This window comes from Fukomys damarensis, unplaced genomic scaffold (assembly GCF_012274545.1).
Source record: "Fukomys damarensis isolate Sample0158 unplaced genomic scaffold, DMR_v1.0_HiC HiC_scaffold_36, whole genome shotgun sequence".
NCBI lineage: Eukaryota > Metazoa > Chordata > Mammalia > Rodentia > Bathyergidae > Fukomys > Fukomys damarensis.
The window spans coordinates 24,824,241-24,836,744 of NW_022900948.1; the positions used below are offsets into that span (position 1 = coordinate 24,824,241).

Here is a 12,504-nt window from a genome sequence, read left to right on the forward strand (position 1 = left end):
TCCTTGCTGTGCCGAAGATTTTTACTTTGGTGTAATTCCATTTGTCTATTTTTGCTTTTGGTTTCTTTGCTTGTACAGTCTTATCCAAAAAAAAAAAGTCTTAGACTATTATAATGTCTGGAAGCATTTCTCATGTTTTCTTCTATTAGCTTCATATTTCAATTCTCACACTAGGTCTTTAATCCATTTTGAGTTCATTTTTTTATATGGTGAGAGATGAGGGTCTAGTTTTATACTTTTGCATGTAGAAATCCAATTTCCTAGCACTACTTTTTGAAGAATGACCTTTCTTCCAAAGTGTGTATTCAGCACCTTTGTTGTTGAAGACCAGTTGGTAGAGATGCATGGGTTTACGACCATAATAATAATGTTTTCTTTTTTAGTATATATTTTGATCTTAAATGATACATAATAATTGCTCATATTTATGAGTTACATCAAGATATTTCAATACATCTATAATATGTAATAATCAAATTAGATCAGAGTAATTGGCTGTTAAAGATTATTATTACTTTTGGAACATTCAAAGTCTGTTAGGTATTTTGAATCATGTAGTTAACATGTTGTTGTCAACTATAGTTACCTTAGAATAGGTTTTAAAATTCATAATATGAATGCATTGTGGTTCAAATATAAAAAGTACTAATTGTTAAATAGTGACTGTAATCCTAACTAATTGGGAGGCCAAGGTAAATGAATCTCAAGTTCAAGGCAGTTTAACAAGACCCTGTCTCAAAATGAAATTTTAAAAAATGGCTGGGGAGGCAGCTCAGTGTGAGGCCATGTGTTTAATCCCCGTACTAAAACAAAACAAAGCAGAACAACCATACAATGATTAGCTGGTCTCTTTACTTTCCCAATCTTTAGTCCCATCTCTTGAATTTCTGTGCAGATACAACCATCCCTTTAAAACAAACTGTCCCTTTGAAAATTTCTGTGCAGATACAACCAACCCTTTAAAATAAACTGTCCCTCACATACGGATGAAAACCTATTTCATCCTCCTCTGCTTTTAAAAAACTTTAATATATTGGGTAGAGCTTTTTCTATAATGACATATGCAGATTATCATATGGCTGTTCCATTGATTTACTTACCAGACATTGCGGTTATTTTTTCCAATTATTCTGGTGTTGTAAATGATATATGTGGAATATACATATAACAGGATATTCAAGTGGAACTCTTAGTTTCTGACTGAGGCTCTAAATCCCCAGAAATGATAAAGTAGGTATTCAATCTCTGTTCCAGTCTTAAATGAGGCGATAGACCACCTGGGCAGGCCGTGTAGAGAATATGTAGTGTGTTGTGCCAGCCAGGACCATTGTCTGACTTGAGCCTTTAGATGTGGCGTGGAGAGGAACAGAGAGGAGACATTCTTTGGAGAGTGTTGTCACTGCTGTGATGTCCCCCCACCGTTTCACATTAGAAGGTTAGTTGGGATAAATTAACAGAAAGGCTGAAAAAGAACTCTCAGACCTGGCACCAGTCCCTGGGACCTGAATCTGGTAGGTAAAGCTGTCACAAAGAGGCTGAGGCTAGGCTGGCCTGAGGTGGTGGAGAATGAGTCCTAACAGGAGTCAGGGAGCTGGGAAAGGCAAAGCACTTGGTCTGTGGGCCAAAAAAGGGCTAGTAGGAGAAGCTAGAGCCACGCTAATGACACTTCCTAGCCGGCCCTCTGAAACAGCAGAAGAAGCGGAAACAGAAAGCAGAAGGGTGAGGGAACCTCTCATATTAGGCAAAGGCCTGAGGAAGTGCCCAAGGGCAGGATATCTGGGGAGCCCACATAAATTTCCAGCCCAGGGAACAGAGGCCCTGCTCCGAGAAGTCTTGGCCCTGGGAGCCTTTGCCCCGCTTTCCTGCTTTTTCTTTTCCTGACTCCTGTCCTGTGGGAGGCAGCAGTGTGAGGGGAAGAGAGAGGACATCTTTGTTTCCTCCCTTGTAGCTGGCACCCACATCTGAAGTAGCCTGAGCTGACAAGGGAGAACCTTTCAGGTGAGATTTGTTCCAGTACCCATAGACACACTGGAGTGTGCTTTGAAGTTACAGCCTGATTTGGGGAATTAAAGCACCAAGTGAATGAGTTTGTAGGGTGAGGAGAAAATAAATACTTTTGTGTTATGGTTGCCCCTTATGGAATCCGACTCATTTGTCCATTCTTTGTGAATATATGTGATCTTATATGTAGACTACATTTCTAGAAGTGGAATATCTCTGTCCAGCAATAGAATATTTTACATTTCTGTAATTATGGTCAAATTTTCTTCCAAATACCCATTCCTACTTTCCCAATCACGGGTGAATGTAGTGCTCTCCCATCACCTTTTCTATACTGTGTCAGGCACTATTTTTCCTATTGAGTTGTTGGTCTTTCTTATGAACTTATAAGAACTCTTTATATAGCAAGGCATTTGTCTTTGGTCTCTCACATATGTTCAGATGTTTGTTACTGTGTGCTATTTGTCTTTGATATAGCTTATTGTACAATGATTTTCCAAAGTTCATGAATCATATGAGATGAGTGTGACTTGGTTCTAGCTCTTGATGGTGAACTTTTTAGAGCTTTCAATGTTACAAAAAGCCTGCCACAGCATGTGTGCCATAGATTCACCATCACTGCTCTAGCTGAATTAATAGCAGATTTTTTCCCTTTTATATTTTATATATTTTTAGTCAACAGCCACTAAAAATACAAAAATCAAATCAAATCACAACTTGAAGGGATGGTCGCTGAAATCAAGCAGTTAGGAATCACTATTCAAATCTGCACTGGATCCACCTAAACTGTATCATCCAAAGCTGGCCACAAGCCCTTCTGGTTGAACATTCTGCAGTGAAATCTCCTGAGGCCAGGAGTCATTCATTTGCTAATTCTGTCTAAAACAAGCAATAGCTTTTAAAGATGGGGCTCATAAAAGGGTACTGAAATGGCCTTCTTCTTTTTTGTGTTTCCCCTTTGCCTGCTCTTCCTTTCCTTCTTTGCTTTTCTCTTCTTTAGCCTCCTACAGGGGAGAGAGAAGAGCAGAGAGGAGAGCTGTGGAGAGGGATGGTAATGAGAAAGAGAAGGCTCCCTACTGTTTAAGACTAAGCCCAAGTTGGTCCTTCATATCTGACCCAACCTCTCCTGACCTGCATCCCCACACTTCAAGCCGCACTGTGCCCAGACACCTCTGGCCTTGCTGCCAGCTGCTTCCCCTACCATGAACTTGCTTCCCCTTCTCTGCTTGGTGCACTCATACTTTCAAATGTCACTTCCCCTGGGAGCCTTTTTCTGGCCCAAGCAGAGTTAGTCTTCCCTGCCCTGGCTCACATCTTTCTCATAGCATTTATGATGCTGTGTTTTGGGTGTGTGGCTGGTTCTGACCCAGCCTTTGGGACACGGTGGTGGCTTGGTCAATGTTGATTGAGCAAGACAGTGTTTAATGAGCAAAACTGTGTCTTAGGGAAGGCACCGTGGAAGTGCAGCCAGAACAGTACCCTTCTGGGGGGTTGGAACACCAGCCAGCTCTGTCCCTTCAAGTCTAAGCTAGAACCTGGTGTCCTTGACTGAATCCTGTCAACTAATCGCCTGGAAACTCATTGCCTGCATCAGGCCAGGGAGAAAGCAGGGGAAATTCAGAGCCTCTGTCTTTTGATTTCATCCCAGAGAAGCATCAGCTTAGCACTCTGGACCTCATGCTTTGGTCAAACTCAGAATCAGTCCAGGGAACTCTGGTGAACTTGGGGAACTCTGTCCTACTTCAAGAAGTTTGAGATCCACTGGCTTAGAGCGAATGGACAATCTCAAGAAACCAAACCAACCCCAAAAAAGCCTCAGTAATATCTACCTGTGTATTTCAGTGTAAGGACTATACAGAATAATGACAGTGAAAGTGTTTTCTAAACAAACTCATGGACATAAGATAAAGAAGAAACAACCTGATGAATAATTATAAATAAAGAAATGAGTTTTCTTCAACTCTGCTTAGTCTGCATTTTTTCACTCCTCTCAGCCGTAGACACTGAGGCATTCCTTTCCCCTCAGCTGTCAAACTTATGCAGAGGTGCAGTGAGTCTTCAGTACATCCCTTGGGACTTTTCAAACTGCAGAGGTCTTCTCTTCTTGCCTGTGGTCAGCACCCTTTCTCTCTGCCTCTCGGAACCATTGCAAATGCTGAGAGACTCTCCTTCCTGGGCACTGGGAAGACTGCAGTCAAGTTTGTTGTTTTGCTGATCACCCGCAGAGCATCACTTCCCTTTTAAGAGAAGAATTATTTACTTCAGAAAAAAAATTGCTAACACATGAGATGGTTTACACAAATCATATAGAAACAAACCACATTTTTCTTAGAAACATGAAGAAATAAATACTTATAAAATAGTAATACTAATCTCCTACCATTTATTAGTGCTTTTTTTTTTTTTAACCAAGTACCTTCTCATCCATTTTCTCATCAGTTTCTCACAATTGACTTTCAAAGTAGTTTCTGCTGCCATCTCTGTTTACAGATAAGGAAAGTGAGCTCCAGCCAGGGGAGGCCCCCAAGAACTCTCACAGCTAAGACATTAGGGTCAGCCTTCTACAGGGCCAGAAACTTTCAGGGTGCTTGAGCCATAGCCCACGCACATACCAACAGCTAGGACATTTCACAAGAGTCTCACCTGTCCCTGGAAGCAGACTTTGCAGTTGTTCCTCCCTGAGGAGTACTGAGAACACTCCCCACATCTGTCAGCAGCTCCCATTACAGCTCCTGAGGCCTGGTATGGGGTCATTAGTCACGCACAAGTTGCTCTCCTTCATCAGCTGAGTAAGAACCTCAGCCAAGAACCCAGCTTTCCTCACAGGTCTGGGAACTCCTGTAAAATGTGGTGGAAAGTTTTTCTTAGTTGGGTTCTCTGTTCATCATAACATCTCCTTAACCTCTGAATTTGAACTCTTTTCTTGTAGAAGGCCAATCAGTGCCTTGGCAATTTAGCTCATCTAACCACCTGACTTTTTTTTTTTTTTGAGACAGGATCTTACTGTGTAGCTCAGGCTGACCTCAAACTCTCAGTGATGCTCCTGCCTCAGCCTCCTGAGTGTGGAATTACAGGTGTGCACTTGGCTGGTTTCAATTCTTTTATTTTACATTTTCATCAGCTCCTTTCTGTACCGAGGCTCCTTTTGTGTAGAATTAGAGATCCTGTTCAGTCATTTCCCAAAGATCTCTTCTCCAACTCCATATTCATTGTCTCGGTCCAAATCTCCATCAGTTCCCTAGAGAGGAACAAGGTCAGCTGCTTTGGAAAGGTCTCCGATCTTCAAGCTCTCTTTCATCACCAGTCCATATTTATCTCTGTAGAATGCACATCTAAATGTGCCATACCCTGGTGGCTCTCCATTGGCCCCATAATAAAATCCTCATTCCTAAGCAAGACCACCAAAGCCATCGTTTGTTCTCGCCCCTGCAGTTGTGCGTGGCACTGTTTTGGCCCACTTTCTTCAGCCCTAACCACAGCAACGTAATCAGTGCTCCCCGAGTCTGCCATATTCTTCCACTCTTCCTCATCTCTCTCACAGCATTCCCTCTCTTGGAGTACCTTTCCCCCCCACCCCATTAGGCACACTTCTAATAATTTTTCTAGGCCCAGTCCTTATGCCAAGTTCTCTATATAGCCTTTAGCAGTATCACAAGTGTAAATAAATCCTCTCTGTTTTGCACCTGAAAAAATTTTTCCCCCTCTTTTTGGTACTAAGCTACACCCCTAGCCCTTTTCTTTCTTTCTTTTAAAAAGTGTTTTGAGATAGGCTCTTGCTAAGTCCCTACGTTCCTTAGCTAAGTCACTGTGCTTGGCTCAAACTTGTGATCCTGCCTCACATCCTGAGTGCTGGGATTACCAGTGCACATTGCCACACCTAGCTCATTCTTATATTTATCGCTTTATCCTAATTTTGGGGGCACATACTATATATAAAAAACATGTCAAATGGTGCTAATTTCATGATGGTGTTATAGGTATTAGGAAAATGAGTAATGTATAAAACATAATCAAGACACTATCCCTATTCTTAAGGAATTGACAGTAGGGATTGAAACACATAAGTCCATAATTTTAGTAGAGTATACTACTATGAACTTTGAAGAAGATGTATACAAAGGGTTGTGGGATTACGGAGAAGACGGTAGACTAATTCTGCTTGAAAAATTCAGATGGGCAGACACTTGGGTTGTGCATGCGTTCATTCAGCTCTGTTAAGGAGCTGCTGGCTGCCAGAGGCATTCACCTATGAATTAGATGTGGGCAACATATGATGAATAACTAAGTGGCAGCTGGAAGAGAAGAATGCAGAGAGCCATTCCAGAGGAGGAAGGAGCGTGGGCAAACAGATGTGTGAAGGATCATGGCAAGGGAAGGATTTTTCAGCAGCTGGAGCTTAAGTAGCACTGGAGAAGTGAGAAGAAATGGGAGTGGGAGAGTAGGCACTAGGCTGAATGTTTGTGTACATTCACAGTTTACAGTTGGTACTGTGTCCTTGTAAGTCGGAGTCTATTATGTTGTGGTGAGTTTCCCAGATAGTTACATCTTTTACTGTCTCTTCCGTTATGTATGGGAACATCTTGTGGGCAGAGGGCATAGCTTCTCAATCTTTAGGTCCTAGAATATTGAATGTTGTATAGTGGAAGTGTGATTAATCTTTGCTGAGTTAGTAACTATAACTCCATTCTTCTGTCCACTTAGGGGGAGCTTGTTGGTATGTTCGAGATTTATGCTTTGTTTTTGTTCCTCGTGGGCTGGTATGCTGACTGAGTAAGATCTGTCCAGGCCTAATTTGCAGGGCAAAGTTTCAGGAGTTCAGTGGACTCAGAATGTGTGTCACTAAGGCAGTCTGAGGTGGAGAGATACAAGATAATTCCGTGTTAGCTTTTTTATTTTTTTTAATAGATGTCCCTTCATGGCATAGGGAATTTGTACCTGTACATAGTATATCTTGATTCTTCTTTTTCTCCAGTCCTCTCCCCTCTCTTCAACCCCTCTTCCCCTCTATATTTACAAAAGCTTTCCCCCCCATTTTTCCCGTCTAGTTCTTTTTTTTTTCCCTCCCTGCCCCATATTCCCTTTCTCATTTGAACATTTTCTTCCTATTTCCCAATATCTATTATACATTACGGTCCTTATTTACCCATTTTGTTTCTCACCCCAGAGAAACAATTCCATATTTAAATATGTGTGTGTGAGCTTTTTGAGGCTGTGACAAAATACCAGAGAAAAAGATTCGTTTTACCTCATGGTTTCAGAGGATTTAGTCTATGTTCACCTGGCTCTATTACTTTTAGGTCTGTGGTGAAACAAAAACGTCACTGAAGCAAGACGTGATGGAGGAAAGCTATTCACCTGATGGCAGTTAGGAAGCAGAGAGGGAGGAAAGAGGTGGGGACAAGATATACCTTTCCAGGTAATGCCCCTGAATCTACTTCTAACTATGCAAGACCTCTTAACAGCCCATTGAGCCATGAATACATGAATGACTTAATCCACTGATGATGTTGGTGCCCTAATTATCCAATCACCTTCCAGTCACTTCTACCTCTGAACACATGAGCCTTCTGAGGGGACATTTTTTATCTGAACCACAATAGCGTCTGATGCAAGAGAGCCAGCACTGCATTTGAAACAAATCAAAGTTGTGCTTCTGGGACAATTGGGCCAAATATCAAGGCTGAGTTTAATGTTAACCATCAAATGGGAAGACATAGCAAGGAGGCAGAAAGTGGTGATGAAGTGGGGAGGAGAGGGTGCAGTTTCAGGATAAGAGAGCCCAAGTGGTTCAGGACCAAGGACATTGGTCCTGATGCTTCTAGCGTGTAGCTCCTGAAGGGTGGTGTGGGAAGCTAAGAGTGGGCTTATTGATCAGTTGTCTGTCCAATATCTCCAGACTTTTATTTTCATCTGAAAGAATTGCTTGACAAAACTAGAAATCTACAGATCTATTCCAAGTTGAGCTCTAGGTATGTTCCAGATCCATTAATTTATCCTGTCAAGTTGAATGTAATTGTTTTATTTTTAATGTTTTTGAATAGGTTGTAGGGCTATCTTCTTGGAAACAAAATTCTTATCTGTAACCTAATATAGAAACCAAGAGGACACAGTGTAAACCTTTAACAATTAATGGAGAATACCTCATTGTTTGCAGACCTCCTAAAGGTCTCAGGGGACTCCTAGAATTCTGTGGAGCTCCACAGCCAAGAATTCTGCCATGAACCATAGGCCAAGAGGCCAAGGCCAGCTGTCATATGCCCTAAAGGCTTAGATTTCAGACTTAAGTGCCTGAAGATGGGATGGTGCCTTCCTTCCCATGAACCCATCAAACATTAAAATGTTTTTTTTTTTTTTTAAACGTTTAGCCCATTGCAGAATGGTAATAATGGCAATTCTGGGTTATTTATTCATAAATAAGCCTTTTCACATAAACTAATACCCCAAACTGTGTTATGCAGTCTCTATACTATAAGGCATATGAGTTGTAAAATGGGTCACCATGGAAACCAGGATCTTCACTAACCATTGTATTGTGAGAACACATGATAAGGAAGGAAAATTCATGTCTGTCGATTGGTTTACTTACTTTGTGAAGGATGTATTAGAAGGAGCCAGCAACTGAAGGGCCCGTCCACACACTAAGAACTCTCTTCAGCCTGTTAGGGTGGTAGTGACCCTTGAATCTTCTGGGCTGCATCACCAGCTTGCTCAGAAGACCAGAAAAATAAGAGAAGAGAGAAAAGAAAGAGAAAATAGTTTTACTTAGATCATCCATACAGGGCTCCATTTCCCTTTTTCTATTACTGAACTGAAGGCAGGGAGAAAAACTAGCAGTGTTATTTCCATTCTGTGCAGTGTAGACATTGGACAGATAAAATTCTTTTGCCTTTCAGAGTATAGTAGGGACAAGTTTTAGATTCAAGATTCATGTGTTTCAGGTTTCTGTCCCTGTGGGGTTCTTTTTTTTGCTATGTGATGAGTTTTTTTGTTTGTTTGTTTTTGGTACCAGGGATTGAACTCGGGTCTTTGCGTTTGCAAGGCAGACCACCGAACCGCTGAGCTAAATCCCCGGCCCTATGTGATGAGTTTGTGTTTCCTCCTAGGTAAAGTGAACCCTTATTTTAGCTATTAAAAAGTGAGAAGAATGAGACATAGTCTATCATTGAAGATCTCCCAATTTGTCTTTGAAATATATACTTCAAGAAATACTTTATTTTCCCTAGTTCTGAGATGGGAGGCTTCAATAAGGAATTGAGACAACATAAATCTTGAAGGATGAATGCCAGTTACTTTGATGAATGTCTTAGTTACTTTCTTGTTGCTGGGATAAAATACAGTGGTACCTTGGCTCATGAAATCAGTTTTCTCCATGATTCTGGTTGAAAACCAAACTGGATGAGAACTGAATCAAATTTTCCCAGAAGATCTACAATGAACCTAACCATTGACTTGATTCTCATCCACCTGGGTTTATGATCGGAATCACAGAAAGAATCAAGTTTATGATCCGAAGTACCACTACACTATACTCAGCACCTACAAGTCAAAGTAGAAGAGGTTTATTTTGGCTCATAGTTTATAGAGGTTTTAGTCCACAGTTGACTGGCTCCAAGGCAGGGCAGAATGGCAGCGGGGCATGGCAGAGAGAATTGCTCATGGCATGGCAGGTGGGAAGCAGAGAGATATGTCAAGGGAGGAAGGAGGAAGATAGACCCTTCAGGCCATACCCCCAGTGACCTACCTCCTCCAACCAGGCTTCACCTCCCAACATCACATTTGGCGATAAATTCATCAGTAGATTAATCCCCTGATGAGTATCACACCACCATAATGCAATCACATCCCTGAAGTCCCACCTGTGAGCATGTGAGGCTTTAGGGGGATAACTAGGTATAAACCGTAATATCATTTCAAGAATGAATAAGGACAACAAAGAACATCCTCAGGGAGAAGGATCAACATGTGTACAAGTGCAGAGGTGGAAATGACCACAGCAGATTTCAGAGTCTGCAGTAGTCAGGAAAGGTTAAAACACAAGGTTGCATGTGATGATGGATGGAAGAAGAAGACACCAGGTCACAGAGGCCTGGTAGCCTCACTAAGCATTTTGATCTTTAAACAGCATTGAAAAGTTGTTGAAGGATTTTAGACAGGGGAATAATATGTACCTTTAGTCATGTTAAGAGAGACCATTTTTGCAACAGTGGAGAATAGAATTTGGCAAACTATGGTTTTTGTTTTTCTAAAAAAAATTTTTTTGGGCTGGGGATTTAGCTCAGTGGTTCTGGAGCTTGCCTTGCAAGTGCAAGGACCTGAGTTTGATCCCCAGTACCACACACACACACACACACACACACACACACACACACAAATTATTAGAAGACAAGTACACTCATTTACCTGTTGCCTATGGGTGCTTTTAGACTAAAATGGTATGTGGGAGACCACAGTGTTGTTTAAGTCCAAAGCAGGCTGTGAGCAGTACAGGATGAAAAGCATTAACCACACATTTGGCTTGCTTATAGAAGTGAATACAGCCGAAGCCTAAGTGCCGAGGTCAGAGTAACTCACACCCAAATTCCATTCCCATAACTAAACCTTCTTAACTAGGACAATGTTCTAATTACAACCATATGTTTTGTCTATTCTGTTCCTAATTTGAGAATACTTTGTCTTGTCCTTGATGAGCCTTGCTTACATTAATTTCTATACAAACTGCATGACTGTACATCCTTGCACATAGTACTGCTGTTGCATATAGCTTGCCTTTACCCCAGTTGATTACTAATAAAAATCAGTGGCTTGGACAGGCCACTGCCTTTGATAATTAAGCAGCATTGGCCATCCTGGCTTCCTGGTTTCTCTGTCTCTTTTAGTTCTGCCTTTTATTTTTTTCTTCAGCCTTGCATAATACACTGAGCAGGAGACTGGAGCCTATTGCAGAGTCTTCCAGTAGCTCAGTTAGGAAGCTGTCTCAGAGCTGTAAAAGCCACAACAGGAGGCTGAACTAGGCAGGGACAGTGGAGTTGGAGAGACGGACAACTTCAGGAAAAGAGGGATCAGTGAGACTTGGTGACTAGATGTGGAGGTGGAATGGAAAGAGGAGTCTAGGACAACTCCCAGGTTTTTTGCCTGGGAAATGGGGTCAATGGCTGTGTTATTGGGACAGGAGGATAAAGAACATGTTTGGGGATGACAAGGACAGTTCCAGTTTTGACAAGTGGAAGTCCAAGTGGAGAAGGGAGGTGGAAATAAGGGTCAGGAACTCAAAAGTGTGATGTTCTCAGGACATACAGATTAGATGTTGTCAGTGTACAGGTGCACAGAAATCAATGTGTAGACTGGGAGAAAGGTGACCAATGGTGAGAAAAAGCTATAGAAATGCCATGCTCAGGGATAGACAAAGGAGAGAGAAGTAAAAGAGGTCCCAGAGGGTGAGAGGAGTACTGACAGAGTTTTTGTGGGGCATATTAAGTCAGAGAAAGTGATAACCATCTATGTTCCATAAAGAGAATGGGGAAGGGCTGGGATTTAGCTCAGTGGTTCTGTCATCTGCTTTGCAAGTGCAAGGACCTGAGTTCGATCTCTGGTCCCCCTGCCCTAAAAAAAAAAAAAAAAAAAAAAAAAAAAAAGGAGAGAATGGGGAGTGGGGTAGTAGTTTGGGGCAGGAGCAAGAAGCTGTGAACGGAAACACCTTGAGGCAGCTGGAGAGAAATGAAGTTAGAAAGAGCCTCCATTTACTTACCACTTGCTACATACCAGATGACATTCTTTTTTTTTTTCTTTTTATTGAATTTATTGGTACAATCTAGGTATACAATACAGTTACATTCATCATTGGGATTCTGTACCTTTACATAATAGGTCTTGATTCTCATTTTTTCCCCTTGTCCCTGCCCTCCCTTCACCCCCTCCTCCCCTCCCCATTTAGAAACACTTTATTTCCATTTTTTCAGTTTCTCATATTCTTTTCCTCTCCCTCATTACCTTTCCCCCACCCTTCCCACTTTCCCTACACCTTTTAGCCCTTTACTTCCTATTTCACATTATTAATTATCTCATTAGGATCCTGTGTACTATTATAGTTTTCCACACCAGAGAAACTATTCGGTATTTCAGTTAAAGAAATCTCTGTATGAACATTAAAAATAGGGAATCCACTAAAAAGGAAAGTAAAAGAGAAAAGGCCATGATGTAACATTAAAATAATCCTTAATTCTGAAGATGAAAATGGTCCCTGAACATATTTAAATTTCTTCTTGCTCTTGTAGTCTTATTCTTTTTTTTTCATTATTTAGAGAATACTTTATTAGTTTCTGTAATCAAACCTACGTAGATATGACCTTACATATTTAGTACAATGTGTTACCCCTGTACACATGGAATAAAAAAAAAAAAAATTAACATTTCTGGACCAATATGGCTGTCCATTTCTGTACAATGCCAACTCAACACAGTAAATTGGGATAACTTTTTCCAAAGTTGACAGCACCGTTAAAGTTT

General features: G+C 41.3%; 1 long non-coding RNA gene across 2 annotated transcripts in view; it reads left to right on the forward strand.

Annotated features, from left to right (window-relative positions):
• The window catches only part of LOC104872920, a 214,904-nt gene that overhangs the window by 117,030 nt on the left and 85,370 nt on the right, over nucleotides 1-12,504 (forward strand). Inside the window, exon 3 of one of the 2 annotated variants that reach the window (XR_783309.1) lies at nucleotides 7,299-7,392. The exons of the other annotated variant lie outside the window; for it this stretch is intronic. This is a non-coding gene — a long non-coding RNA (uncharacterized LOC104872920). Of the gene's footprint in view, nucleotides 1-7,298; nucleotides 7,393-12,504 lie in introns of those variants that run through there. 2 annotated transcript variants of the gene reach the window in all.